The following is a 15,407-nucleotide window of genomic DNA, read 5'->3' as shown; positions in this document are numbered from 1 at the left end:
GAGGGTAGAGTGTGAGATACTGCACTACACGGTGGGTAGAGTGTGTGATTCTGTACTACACGGTGGGTAGAGTGTGTGATACTGTACTACACGGTGGGTAGAGTGTGAGATACTGCACTACACGGTGGGTAGAGTGTGAAATACTGCACTACACGGTGGGTAGAGTGTGAGATACTGTACTACACGGTGGGTAGAGTATGAGATACTGTACTACACGGTGGGTAGAGTGTGAAATACTGCACTACATGGTGGGTAGAGTGTGAGATACTGTACTACACGGTGGGTAGAGTGTGAAATACTGCACTACACGGTGGGTAGAGTGTGTGATTCTGTCCTACATGGTGGGTAGAGTGTGTGATACTGTACTACACAGAGGGTAGAGTGTGAGATACTGCACTACTCGGAGGGTAGAGTGTGAGATACTGCACTACACGGTGGGTAGAGTGTGTGATTCTGTACTACACGGTGGGTAGAGTGTGTGATACTGTACTACACGGTGGGTAGAGTGTGAGATACTGCACTACACGGTGGGTAGAGTGTGAGATACTGCACTACACGGTGGGTAGAGTGTGTGATTCTGTACTACACGGTGGGTAGAGTGTGTGATACTGTACTACACGGTGGGTAGAGTGTGAGATACTGCACTACACGGTGGGTAGAGTGTGTGATTCTGTACTACACGGTGGGTAGAGTGTGAGATACTGTACTACACGGTTGGTAGAGTGTGAGATACTGCACTACACGGTGGGTAGAGTGTGTGATACTGTACTACACGGTGGGTAGAGTGTGAGATACTGTACTACACGGTGGGTAGAGTGTGAGATACTGTACTACACGGCGGGTAGAGTGTGTGATACTGTACTACACAGTGGGTAGAGTGTGAAATGCTGCACTACACGGAGGGTATAGTGTGAGATACTGTACTACACGCTGGGTAGAGTGTGAAATACTGTACTACACGGTGGGTAGATTGTGACATACTGCACTAGACGGTGGGTAGAGTGTGAGATACTGCACTACACGAGGGGTAGAGTGTGAGATACTGCACTACACGGTGGGTAGAGTGTGAGATACTGTACTACACGGTTGGTAGAGTGTGAGATACTGCACTACACGGAGGGTAGAGTGTGAGATACTGTACTACACGCTGGGTAGAGTGTGAAATACTGTACTACACTGTGGGTAGATTGTGACATACTGCACTAGACGGTGGGTAGAGTGTGAGATACTGCACTAGACGGTGGGTAGAGTGTGAGATAGTGCACTACACGGTGGGTAGAGTGTGAGATACTGCACTACACGGTGGGTAGAGTGTGAGATACTGTACTACACGGTGGGTAGAGTGTGAGATACTGCACTACACGGAGGGTAGAGTGTGTGATACTGTCCTACACGGTGGATAGAGTGTGAGATACTGTACTACACGGTGGGTAGAGTTTGAGATACTGTACTACACGGTGGGTAGAGTTTGTGATACTGTACTACACGGTGGGTAGAGTGTGTGATACTGTCCTACACGGTGGATAGAGTGTGAGATACTGTACTACACGGTGGGTAGAGTTTGAGATACTGTACTACACGGTGGGTAGAGTTTGTGATACTGTACTGCACGGTGGGTAGAGTGTGAGATACTGTACTACACGGTGGGTAGAGTGTGTGTGATACTATACTACACGGTGGGTAGAGTGTGAGATACTGCACTACACGGTGGGTAGAGTTTGAGATACTGTACTACACGGTGGGTAGAGTGTGTGATACTGTACTACTCGGAGGGTAGAGTGTGAGATACTGCACTACACGGTGGGTAGAGTGTGAAATACTGCACTACACGGAGGGTATAGTGTGAGATACTGTGCTACACGCTGGGTAGAGTGTGAAATACTGTACTGCACGGAGGGTAGAGTGTGAGATACTGCGCTACACGGTGGGTAGAGTGTTAGATACTGCACTACATGGAGGGTAGAGTGTGAGATACTGTACTACACGGTGGGTAGAGTGTGAGATACTGTACTACACGGTGGGTAGAGTGTGAGATACTGTACTACACGGTGGGTAGAGTGTGAGATACTGTACTACACGGTGGGTAGAGTTTGACATACTGCACTAGACGGTGGGTAGAGTGTGAGATACTGTACTACACGTTGGGTAGAGTGTGAGGTACTGCACTACACGGAGGGTAGAGTGTGAGATACTGTACTACACGTTGGGTAGAGTGTGAGGTACTGCACTACACGGTGGGTAGAGTGTGAGATACTGTGCTACACGGTGGGTAGAGTGTGTGATACTGTACTACACGGAGGGTAGAGTGTGAGATACTGCACTACACGGTGGGTAGAGTGTGAGATACTGTACTACACGGTGTTTAGAGTGTGAGATACTGCACTACAGGAAGGGTAGAGTGTGAGATACTGTACTACACGGTGGGTAGAGTGTGTGATACTGTACTGCACGGAGGGTAGAGTGTGAGATACTGCGCTACACGGTGGGTAGAGTGTGAGATACTGCACTACACGGAGGGTAGAGTGTGAGATACTGTACTACACGGTGGGTAGAGTGTGAGATACTGTACTACACGGTGGGTAGAGTGTGAGATACTGCACTACACGGTGGGTAGAGTGTGAGATACTGCACTACACGGTGGGTAGAGTGTGTGATACTGTACTACACGGTGGGTAGAGTGTGTGATACTGTACTACACGGTGGGTAGAGTGTGAGATACTGCACTACACGGTGGGTAGAGTGTGAGATACTGTACTACACGGTGGGTAGAGTGTGTGATACTGTACTACACGGAGGGTAGAGTGTGAGATACTGCACTACACGGTGGGTAGAGTGTGAGATACTGTACTACACGGAGGGTAGAGTGTGAGATACTGTGCTACACGGTGTGTAGAGTGTGAGATACTGCACTACACGGAGAGTAGAGTGTGAGATACTGTACTACACGGTGGGTAGAGTGTGAGACACTGCACTACACGGAGGGTAGAGTGTGAGATGCTGTACTACACGGTGGGTAGAGTGTGAGATACTGTACTACCCGGAGGGTTGAGTGTGAGATACTGCACTACACGGAGGGTAGAGTGTGAGATACTGCACTACACGGAGGGTATATTGTGAGATACTGTGCTACACGGTGGGTAGAGTGTGAGATACTGCACTACACGGAGAGTAGAGTGTGAGATACTGTACTACACGGTGGGTAGAGTGTGAGACACTGCACTACACGGAGGGTAGAGTGTGAGATGCTGTACTACACGGTGGGTAGAGTGTGAGATACTGAACTACCCGGAGGGTTGAGTGTGAGATACTGCACTACACGGTGGGTAGAGTGTGAGATACTGCACTACACGGAGGGTAGAGTGTAAGATACTGTACTACACGGTGGGTAGAGTGTGAGATACTGCACTACACGGAGGGTAGAGTGTAAGATACTGTACTGCACGGTGGGTAGAGTGTGAGATACTGCACTACACGGTGGGTAGAGTGTGAGATACTGTACTACACGGTGGGCAGAGTGTGAGATACTGCACTACACGGAGGGTAGAGTGTGAGATACTGTACTACACGGTGGGTAGAGTGTGAGATACTGTACTACACGGTGGGTAGAGTGTGAGATACTGTACTACACGGTGGGTAGAGTGTGAGATACTGCACTACACGGAGGGTAGAGTGTGAGATACTGTACTACACGGTGGGTAGAGTGTGAGATACTGTACTACACGGTGGGTAGAGTGTGAGATACTGCACTACACGGTGGGTAGAGTGTGAGATACTGTACTACACGGTGGGTAGAGTGTGAGATACTGTACTACACGGTGGGTAGAGTGTAAGATACTGTACTACACGGTGGGTAGAGTGTGAGATACTGTACTACACGGTGGCTAGAGTGTGAGATACCTCAGTAGAAGTATGGTAGTCTATTAGACTCTCTCTCTCTGTCTGTCTGTCTGTCTCTCTCTCTCTCTCTCTCTCTCTCTCTCTCTCTCTCTCTCTCTCTCTCTCTCTCTCTCTCTCTCTCTCTCTCTCTCTCTCTCTCTCACTCTCTCTCTCTCTCTCTGTCTCTCTCTCTCTCTCTCTCCCCTTGTCTTTCCATCCGTATCTGATATCAAGCTTCTCTTATTGCTATTAAATTTCCCCTTCTTCTCTAATTCCTTTAACACCTAACCCTTCTTTAATCTCGCATTCTCTTCTTCTCTTCGTTCTCGTGTTCTCTTCATTGTACACCTCTTCATGATTCCTCCACACCATTTCTTCTCCCTCATCTTTCCTCCCGGTTTTCATCCCCACTTTATTCCTATTTATTTCCATTTCTCCAGTTTCCTGTTCTCTCGACCTTCAGCTTCTACATCTTCAGAAACAGGGAGAAAGAAGCACTCAGAGATGATGTTTGTAAGATCAATCAACGAGTGGGTTGTTGGGGCGCTGATTCTTAGAATCACTAATAAGTATAATTTCAAGTGATCTTCAAGCCCAAGGCTCAGCGATAACGCACCAATAATCATCGACAAGCCACCAAGCCTCATCAACAACCCACCAAACTTCATCGACAACCCACCAAGCCTCAACAACCCACCATAATTCCTACCGCTGTAGCAGCTGTCCAAGATCTACACAGTCTAGGTACCTTCATTAGCGATGGTCTGCAAGGCTATCCTCCCTCATCTAATTAACAGTCTCTAACAAAGGTCTGCAAACAGGTAAGCTCTGTGCAATTGAAATTAACGGAAGCTTTATACGAATTAATGTTTCGAAATTCTACAGTGGTTAGTTGGGTTTGGTAAGGTTAATGTAGGCCACAACTGCAACTCATTCACATATTTTTTGTATAAAACCATTCCTGGTAACAGCAGCTTTTGGTTGGGGTACCATTATAACCCTCCGTATGTATATATATATATATATATATATATATATATATATATATATATATATATATATATATATATATATATATATATATATATATATATATATATATATATATATATATATATATATATATATATGTATATATATATATATATATATATATATATATATATATATATATATATATATATATATATATATATGTATATGTATATATATATATATATATATATATATATATATATATATATATATATATATATATATATATATATATATATATATATATATATATATATATATATATATATATATATATATATATATATATATATATATATATATATATATATATATATATATATGCTAGCATATGAGAAGTTTTTACAAAGTAGAAGTGATGCAAGGAGGGAAGAGTATATGGAGAAAAAGAGAGAGGTTAAAAGAGTGGTCAACCAATGTAAAAAGAGAGCAAATGAGAGAGTGAGTGAGATGTTATCAACAAATTTTTTTGAAAATAAGAAAAAGTTTTGGAGAGAGATTAACAAGTTAAGGAAGCCTAGAGAACAAATGGATTTGTCAGTTAAAAATAGGAGAGGAGAGTTATTAAATGGAGAGTTAGAGGTATTGGGAAGATGGAGGGAATATTTTGAGGAATTGTTAAATGTTGATGAAGATAGGGAAGCTGTGATTTCGTGTATAGGGCAAGGAGGAATAACATCTTGTAGGAGTGAGGAAGATCCAGTTGTGAGTGTGGGGGAAGTTCGTGAGGCAGTAGGTAAAATGAAAGGGGGTAAGGCAGCCGGGATTGATGGGATAAAGATAGAAATGTTAAAAGCAGGTGGGGATATAGTTTTGGAGTGGTTGGTGCAATTATTTAATAAATATATGGAAGAAGGTAAGGTACCAAGGGATTGGTAGAGAACATGCATAGTTCGTTTGTATAAAGGCAATGGGGACAAAAGAGAGTGCAAAAAATATAGGGGAATAAGTTTGTTGAAAATACCTGGTGAAGCTTATGGTAGAGTTATTATTGAAAGAATTAAGAGTAAGACGGAGAGTAGGATAGCAGATGAACAAGGAGGCTTTAGGATGGGTAGGGGGTGTGTTTGCAGTGAAACATATAGGTGAACAGTATTTAGATAAGGGTAAAGAGGTTTTTGTGGTATTTATGGATTTGGAAGAGGCGTATGACAGGGTGGATAGGGGGTAATGTGGCAGATATTGAAGGTGTAGGTGGTAGCAGGTGGGTTACTGAAAGCAGTGAAGAGTTTTTATGAGGATAGTGAGGCCTGTTAGAGTATGTAGGAAAGAGGGAAATTATTTCAGTAAAAGTAGGCCTTAGACAAGGATGTGTGATGTCACCGTGGTTGTTTAATATATTTATAGATGGGGTTGTAAGAGAAGTAAATGCGAGGGTCTTGGCAAGAGGCGTGGAGTTAAAAGATAAAGAATCACAAGTGGGAGTTCTCACAGTTGCTCTTTGCTGATGACACTGTGCTCTTGGGAGATTCTGAAGAGAAGTTGCAGAGATTGGTGGATGAATTTGGTAGGGTATGCAAAAGAAGAAAATTAAAAGTGAATACAGGAAAGAGTAAGGTTATGAGGATAGCAAAAAGATTAGGTGATGAAAGATTGGATATCAGATTGGAAGGAGAGAGTATGGAGGAGGTGGAATGTATTCAGATATTTGGGAGTGGACGTGTCAGCGGATGGGTCTATGAAAGATAAGGTGAATCATGAATTGATGAGGGGAAAAGGGGTGAGGTGTACTTAGGAGTCTGTGGAGACAAAGAACTTTGTCCTTGGAGGCAAAGAGGGGAATGTATGAGAGTATAGTTTTACCAACGTCTTATATGGGTGTGAAGCATGGGTGATGAATGTTGCAGCGAGGAGAAGGTTGGAGGCAGTGGAGATGTCATGTCTGAGGGCAATGTGGTGTGAATATAATGCAGAGAATCTGAAGTTTGGAAGTTAGGAGGAGGTGGGGATTACCAAACTGTTGTGCAGAGGGCTGAGGAAGGGTTGTTGAGGTGGTTCGGACATGTAGAGAGAAAATGGAGCGACACAGAATGACTTCAAGAGTGTATCAGTCTGTAAAGGAAGGAAGGCAAGGGGTAGGGGTCGGCCTAGGAAAGGTTGGAGGGAGGGGGTAAAGGGGAGGTTTTGTGTGAGGGGCTTGGACTTCCAGCAGACATGCGTGAGCGTGTTTGATAGGAGTGAATGGAGAAAAAACAAATGGTTTTTAATACTTGACGTGCTGTTGGAGTGTGAGCAAAGTAACATTTATGAAGGGATTCAGGGAAACTGGCAGGCCGGACTTGAGTCCTGGAGATGGGAAGTACAGTGCCTGCACTCTGCAGGAGGGGTGTTAATGTTGCAGTTTAAAAACTGTAGTGTAAAGCACCCTTCTGGCAAGACAGTGATGGAGTGAATGATGGTGAAAGTTTTTTTTTTTTTCTTTTTCCGGGCCACCCTGCCTTGGTAGGGAATCAGCCAGTGTGATAATAAAATAAAATATATATATATATATATATATATATATATATATATATATATATATATATATATATATATATATATATATATATATATATATATATATATATATATATATATATATATATATATATATATAAGCAGTATGAAAATTTGTTTTTGCAATAAGTCTGAGAAAGTCCGTCTGAACTCAACGAAAAATTGTATGTCTAATTGATTTTCAGTAGTATTATATATTATATGATACTATATGATATAGAATTTGACAAAAAAATGCGTATTTACACACCCAACACCTGTATTTACACCTAACACTTGTACAGACAGACCCATCATTTCTGACAGACCCAACACCTATGACAGACTGAACAACTGCGACAAACCCAACACCTGTATATACACCCAACACCCGTATCTACACCCAACACCTGTATCTACACCCAACACCTGCATTTACGCCCAACACCTGCGACAGACCCAACGCCTGTGACAGACCGAACACCTGTGAGACCCAGCACCTGTATTTACACCCAACACCTGCGATAAATCCAACGCTTGTATTTACACCCAACACCTGTATTTACACCCAACACCTGAGACAGATCCATCACCTGTATTTACACCCAACACGACTGTGCTCTCTCCGGCAGTGTTTGCCTGTTCTTTTTCCTGTCACAGATTACGTTATTATTTTTGGAGCGGCTTTGAAGAGCTTTCGATAGTCACTGCGGAAGCTGCGAGTTAAGAAAATATTTTCTCTACTGTCCCAAAGGCGACCTGCAGAGCTTGGAGGGAGGGACGAGGCAGGCAGAGGAGGGTGAGGGAATAAAGAGGGAGGGAGGGACGAGGCAGGGAGAAGAAGGTAAGGGAATAAAGGGGGAAGAGAGAGAATGAGGAAACAAGAGAACGAAGCTCACGGTGTGGCGGTTTTTCTTTTTTTTTCAAAGCCACGAGAGTTGCAGTAATCTTTTTGTTCTTGCTTGTCCTTGTTTTTGTTATTTCCACGTACTCCCCTCTTCGTTTTCTTATGTTGTTACCCTTAGTCTTGTCTTTTTTGCTCTTTCTTGTCCCTGTTCTTCATGCAACTACCGTCTACAATAATTCTTAAGGTAAAATGCTGATCACCATCAGTGGATTCCCGCTCTAAGTAAGAGTCTAGAAAGATGTGGTGGTAGTAGTAAAGAAGACTAATCTTGTAGTAGTGAAGAACACTATTCCTTGTAGTAGTAGTAGTAGTAGTAGAAGAGTGGGTCGTGATAATGAAGAACGGTCTTGGGCTAGTGGTACTAGGGGGTCGTACCAAAAACGACTTGTTTTAGAGGGCAGCAGCGTTGTGGAGGGGAGTTAGAAAAGAAGACAGTCTTACTGAAATCATATCCCACTAAGGGCTGTTCTTAGACTTAATGGTAAACAATATCGACTAGTTGATGAATAAGGCACATGTTCAACACCTGGGTGTCTAAAACTGGTGGTTTTACTGAAGAACCTTCAGTAGGGTCACCCGGTGGCGAGACATGTCTACAAGATACGCAGGTGTTGCTTATCAAAAGCCAGAACGATTTGGAAATAGATATAGGAAGACTCTGAAAATAAAGAGAGAGATACATTAAGAGACTGACAATGAAGAGATAACTATGATAAAGAGATAAAGAGTGATGATAGGAACGTAAAGAGAGTACAAAAAAAAGTTAGAGACATAACAGAGAAAAGTAAGGAATCATATAAAGGGGAACGGTAAGACATAGATAAGGAGAGGGTGAATAAGAAACAAGGAAATAATCAATATGCAAAAAAATAAGCAAAGAAATAAAAAATAAGAAAGATGAAAAAAATAGAAAAAGACTGAATGTCAAAGATAAAGAGTCAGAGAAAGAGAGAGAAAGAGAGAGAAACAGAGGAGAGAGAGAGAGAGAGAGAGAGAGAGAGAGAGGAGAAAAAGAAAGACAAATGTTCCTACATACAGAGAGAGAAACAAGGGTGGGTAGGGGGGTAGTCACACGGTACACTCTTGTTTTTCCATCTCTCTTTCTCTTCCTCCCCTTTGTCTGCACCCCCTAACCCTTCCTTCCCCCCCTCCCCCCCCCTCTCTCTCTCTCTCTCTCTCTCTCTCTCTCTCTCGCTCTCTCTCTCTCTCGCTCTCGCTTTCTCTCTCTCTCTGGTATTAAACCCTAAGGTGGCTGGATTTCCTGTTTCGAGACATCTTCCCATTATGACACAAAACTCTTAGGAAACTATCTGTCCTGTTTCAAGATCCCCCCCCCCTCTCTCTCTCTCTCTCTCTCTCTCTCTCTCTCTCTGCAACACACAAGGTTGCAGTAGTGTTGCCTCGCTGCGGGTGAAGATGATGGTTCCCCTGGGCCTCTCCTTGACTCCTTCAACCAGCGTCTTTTGCCTCTTCTCTCTCCTCTTATCCCTCCCACATGTATTCAAAATGGCTGCCAGGAGGAATCTTGCTGCCGAGACCGCATGCTTGCAGGGAGGGAAGGAGGGAGGGGAAGGAGAGAGGGAGGGAGGGAGGGAGGGAAGGAGGGAGGGAAGGAAGGGAGGGAGGGAGGGAAGGAGGGAGGAAAGGAGGAAAGGAGGGAAGGAAGGGAGAGAGGGAGGGAAGGGATTGTGGTGGTGGTAGGAGTGACAAGGGAGGGTAGGGGTGTAGGGTAATTCGGAAAATGGGAAGAAAGAAGAATGCGAAAGAGAGGGAAAGTGAGTGAAGATGAAAGGAGGAAGGGAACAATGCGCAATAGGAGATAAGAGGCAGGCGAAGGAACGAAGAAAAAGAAGAGTGAAAGAAAAGGGGAAAAGATTAAAGGAAAGACACGCGGTGCAACATAAGCTTTAAGTGGCTCAACGTTTCGCTCTGTGTAGAGCTTCATCAAGTATTACCATGGTTCTACACAGACCGAAACGTTGTTCATACATGTGAATTTTCTCTCTTATGTTGGCACTACAACACATGACTCCAGAAGGGCAACTGGAAGAGCATGAAGGAAGATGAAAGGGGAGAAAGATAGGAATGAGGGGTGAAAGAGGAGAGAAAAGAGGATGAAGGAGCGAGAAAGAGGAGAGAGAGAGAGAGAGAGAGAGATCAGCCTTGGTTTGGCTTTAGTTGTAGAGAGGCTGCTACTGCTAAGTACAAAGCATAGCAAAGGTATAAGAGACCACCTACAACAGGAACTTGCGCAGGCAAGCCTGTAGGCATATGGGTGACGTTCAAAAGTGGGCCAGTGATAAATGGGAGGTGGACACTAAAAGAAAGCTAGCATCAGGTAGGGTAGGCTCCAAAACCTGGTGGTCCCTGGTCAAGGACAGACAAGGTTATCTGCCTGATGAACTCATTCCACCTCTAAATCGACAGGATGGAACCACCTCTACTAGTAGTCAAGAGAAGGCAGACATATTTGCTGAACATTTTGCTACCAAAATGCAAGTTCCTGATCCAGCAAGGGACCCCCCTTGGCTAGCTGCAAGAACTGTGTCAAAACTGTCAGTGGTGACAATAAGGCAGGAGGAGGTGCATTTCCTTCTTAAATCGCTTGACCAAGAAAAGGCTGAGGGCCCAGACAAGTTGAGCCCAAGATTGCTGAGAAGATGTGCAGACCAGCTAGCAGCACCTCTAACTCGCATCTTTCAGCACTGCCTAGTACAGTGTAAATGGCCCTCTCCATGGAAAGAGGCAAATGTAGTCCCTGTTCACAAAAAGAAGAGCAGAGCAGAAATCAGCAACTACAGACCAGTGTCACTCCTGTTAATCACTGGTAAGATCCTTCAGACAATAATCTCAAGACAAATGACAGAGTTTTTTGACTGCCACTCACTACTTTGTGATCGTCAATATGGCTTCAGGAAAGGTTACTCTGCTGCTGATCTGTTGTTAAACCTCTCCACTAAGTGGCACCAGTCACTGGATGAATCCAAAGTCAGCTATGTGGTAGCACTGGACATTGCTGGCGCTTTCGACCGGGTGTGGCACCAGGGCCTCTTAGCAAAATTTCAAGCACTGGGAATTGCAGGCTCTACGCTGTCTCCTCAGTGATTACCTTCAGGGTAGATCTCTAAGTGTAGTTCTCAATGGAACGGAATCAGCAAGACATCTTATTGGGGCAAGTGTTCCACAAGGAAGCGTGCTGGGACCATTGTTATGGAATGTCTACTTCAACGACCTTCTTCATCTCATCCCAGAATCACATGCATATGCAGACGACTGTACACTGACATTCACTTATCCAAGAGAAGAAATGCCAGCTGCTCTAAGCTACATCAAACACCAGCAAGAGCCATACAGCTTGGGGAAATAGATGGCAAGTAACATTTGCACCTGAGAAAACGCAAATGATGATCGTCTCTAGGCACCATGATGGTAATGCTGGTGCAGTAGTAAGGATGAATGGGAGGGTGTTGGCACCTGGAGAAGAAGTTGATATCCTTGGGGTGAAATTTGACTCCAAACTAACCATGAAGAACCATGTTGTAAATCTTACAAACAAGGCAGCCAGGAAGTTTACAGAAATTTGCCGTATCTCGCATCTGCTTGACAGTAGGGGTTGCAAGATTCTGTACGAGGCACAAGTACGCTCACACCTTGAGTATGCTCCATTTTCTTGGTTTGCCTGCCCCCCCCCCTCTCATCTGCGACTGCTTGACAGAGTAGAGAACGGAGCAAGACGTCTCATCTCTCGCCTGGACCCATCCTGGATAGATCTGTCATTTCAGCAGAACCTTCAGCACAGGAGGGATGTGGGTGGCCTTACTGTTATGTACAAGGCCAATATTGTCAAAATACCACACTTGGATCCACTTCGAGGACAGCGTGAAACAAGCTTTTATGCCACAAGACGGGCAGAAAGCAGCAACTTCACTCTGGCTGTACCCTTCTCCAGAACATCACTCCATCTGAGATCATACATACCCAGGATGACTCGAGTATGGAACACATTCGTACAGCATAATGATGTCAACGAGATCAAGTCAGTTGATTAAATGAAAATGCTGGCCCACAGATGGCTCCAACTTCATCCTTTTCCCTACTTGTATGTCTCATAATAATAAAAATGCTTTCAAATGAGCTGATGTAGGTAACAGCTCTTAGCTTGTCAATAAAGTCAGGAATCCTTAATCTGTAAATATCTTGGGAGTGTCCATAACCCTAGTACTTATCAGTTAAATAACGAAGAACTTAGCCATTCAGATTGCGAAAAGGATTTGGGGGTTATGGTATGCAGCAACCTTAAACCAAGACAGCAATGGCATTGCTGTCTTGGTTTAAGGTTGCTGCTTACCATAAGCGTACGTAACAAAGCAAATAGATTACTGGGATTTATATCTAGAAGTGTAAGCAACATAAGTCCAAAGGTTATTTTACAGCTTTATGCATCATTAGTAAGGTTTCATTTAGATTACGCAGCTCAGTTCTGGTCTCCATATTACAGAATGGATATAAATTCGCTAGAAAATATCCAGCGAAGAATGACCAAATTAATACATAACATTAGCAATCTTCCGAACGAAGAACGATTGAAGACTCTTAAACTACATTCACTTATAAGACGAAGAATGAGGGGAGACATGATCGAAGTGCATAAGTGGAAGATGGGTATTAACAAAGGGGATATAAATAAGGTTTTGAGGATATCACTCCAAGAAAGAACCCGCAATAACGGGTTCAAATTAGACAAGTTTAGATTTCGAAAGGATATAGGAAAGTATTGGTTTGGGAATAGGGTAGTTGATGAGTGGAACAGTCTACCTAGTAGGGTTATTGAAGCTAAAACGTTGGGTAGTTTCAAATTTAGGTTAGATAAATACATGAGTGAGAGGGGTTGAATTTGAGTGAGACTTATATAATGAGTAAATAGAATCATCAAAACTTATTTCTTGGGTAGCATTGAAAATTGGGTTGGGCAAATATATTGTTAGTGGGAAGGATTGTAAAGGACCTGCCTGATATGGGTCAACAGGCCTGCTGCAGTGATCCTCCTTTCTTATGTTCTTATGTTATCCTTAACTTAACCTTGTCAAACCCTGTGTAAAAGAGAGAGAAAGAGAGAGAGAGAGAGAGAGAGAGAGAGAGAGAGAGAGAGAGAGAGAGAGAGAGAGAGAGAGAGAGAGAGAGAGAGAGAGAGAGAGAGAGAGAGAGAGAGAGAGAGAGGGGAGAGAGAGTGAGAGAGAGAGAGTGAGAGAGAGAGAGAGAGAGAGAGAGAGTGAGAGAGTGTGAGAGAGAGAGAGAGAGAGAGAGAGAGAGAGAGAGAGAGAGAGAGAGAGAGAGAGAGAGAGAGAGAGAGAGAGAGAGAGAGAGAGAGAGAGAGAGAGAGAGAGAGAGAGAGGATGGGTGAAAGGGTAAAGAAGAGAGGGACTGGAAAAGAAGGAATAGAATTAGGGAAAGGAGGGAAGTGAATCAGAAACCGTTCAAGGGGAAGGGGGGAAAGTCTCCAGTATTCCTGTCCTTATGCTCGTATTCGTCCCCAGAAGAAGACTGAGTCGCTGCCAACATTCACACATTAATATAAAAGGCGATGGCTCGACCTTTTCCAAAGAGAAGGAAAATCTGTAGAACTCAAAAGCGATTATTATCAAGATCAAGTTTACTTGATCAAATTTACTTGTTAGAACTTGAGACAAGTGAACGCTCGTCTCTCTGGCGGTTTATGAATGTTTCTCTAACTTGTTCAGTAATAAGTTTGTTACAAAGGAGATTTTTGTATTCTTTGTCTCCTTTGCAAACATGACGTATGTTGGCCTAGTTAAAAAAAAAAAAGAACGTTCTTTCCTTTCGTTGACAAGGACAACAGAAACGTTCCCTCGTCTCGTTGATAAGCACAGCAACGTTCTCTCGTCTCGTTGATAAGCACAGCAACGTTCTCTTGTCTCGTTGATAAGCACAGCAACGTTCTCTCGTCTCGTTGATAAGCACAGCAACGTTCTCTTGTCTCGTTGATAAGCACAGCAACGTTCTCTTGTCTCGTTAATAAGCACAGCAACGTTCTCTCGTCTCGTTGATAAGCACAGCAACGTTCTCTCGTCTCGTTGATAAGCACAGCAACGTTCTCTTGTCTCGTTGATAAGCACAGCAACGTTCTCTTGTCTCGTTGATAAGCACAGCAACGTTCTCTTGTCTCGTTGATAAGCACAGCAACGTTCTCTTGTCTCGTTGATAAGCACAGCAATGTTCTCTTGTCTCGTTGATAAGCACAGCAATGTTCTCTTGTCTCGTTGATAAGCACAGCAATGTTCTCTCGTCTCGTTGATAAGCACAGCAATGTTCTCTTGTCTCGTTGATAAGCACAGCAATGTTCTCTTGTCTCGTTGATAAGCACAGCAACGTTCTCTTGTCTCGTTGATAAGCACAGCAATGTTCTCTTGTCTCGTTGATAAGCACAGCAATGTTCTCTTGTCTCGTTGATAAGCACAGCAATGTTCTCTTGTCTCGTTGATAAGCACAGCAATGTTCTCTCGTCTCGTTGATAAGCACAGCAATGTTCTCTTGTCTCGTTGATAAGCACAGCAATGTTCTCTTGTCTCGTTGATAAGCACAGCAATGTTCTCTTGTCTCGTTGATAAGCACAGCAACGTTATCTTGTCTCGTTGATAAGCACAGCAACGTTATCTTGTCTCGTTGATAAGCACAGCAACGTTATCTTGTCTCGTTGATAAGCACAGCAACGTTATCTTGTCTCGTTGATAAGCACAGCAACGTTATCTTGTCTCGTTGATAAGCACAGCAATGTTCTCTTGTCTCGTTGATAAGCACAGCAACGTTCTCTTGTCTCGTTGATAAGCACAGCAATGTTCTCTTGTCTCGTTGATAAGCACAGCAACGTTCTCTTGTCTCGTTGATAAGCACAGCAATGTTCTCTTGTCTCGTTGATAAGCACAGCAATGTTCTCTTGTCTCGTTGATAAGCACAGCAACGTTCTCTTGTCTCGTTGATAAGCACAGCAACGTTCTCTTGTCTCGTTGATAAGCACAGCAATGTTCTCTTGTCTCGTTGATAAGCACAGCAAGGTTCTCTTGTCTCGTTGATAAGCACAGCTATGTTCTCTCGTCTC

Source organism: Cherax quadricarinatus, chromosome 40 (genome assembly GCF_038502225.1).
Source record: "Cherax quadricarinatus isolate ZL_2023a chromosome 40, ASM3850222v1, whole genome shotgun sequence".
Taxonomy (NCBI): Eukaryota; Metazoa; Arthropoda; class Malacostraca; order Decapoda; family Parastacidae; genus Cherax; species Cherax quadricarinatus.
The sequence above is the reverse complement of the archived record's forward strand: the minus strand, read 5'-3'. Positions refer to the sequence as shown.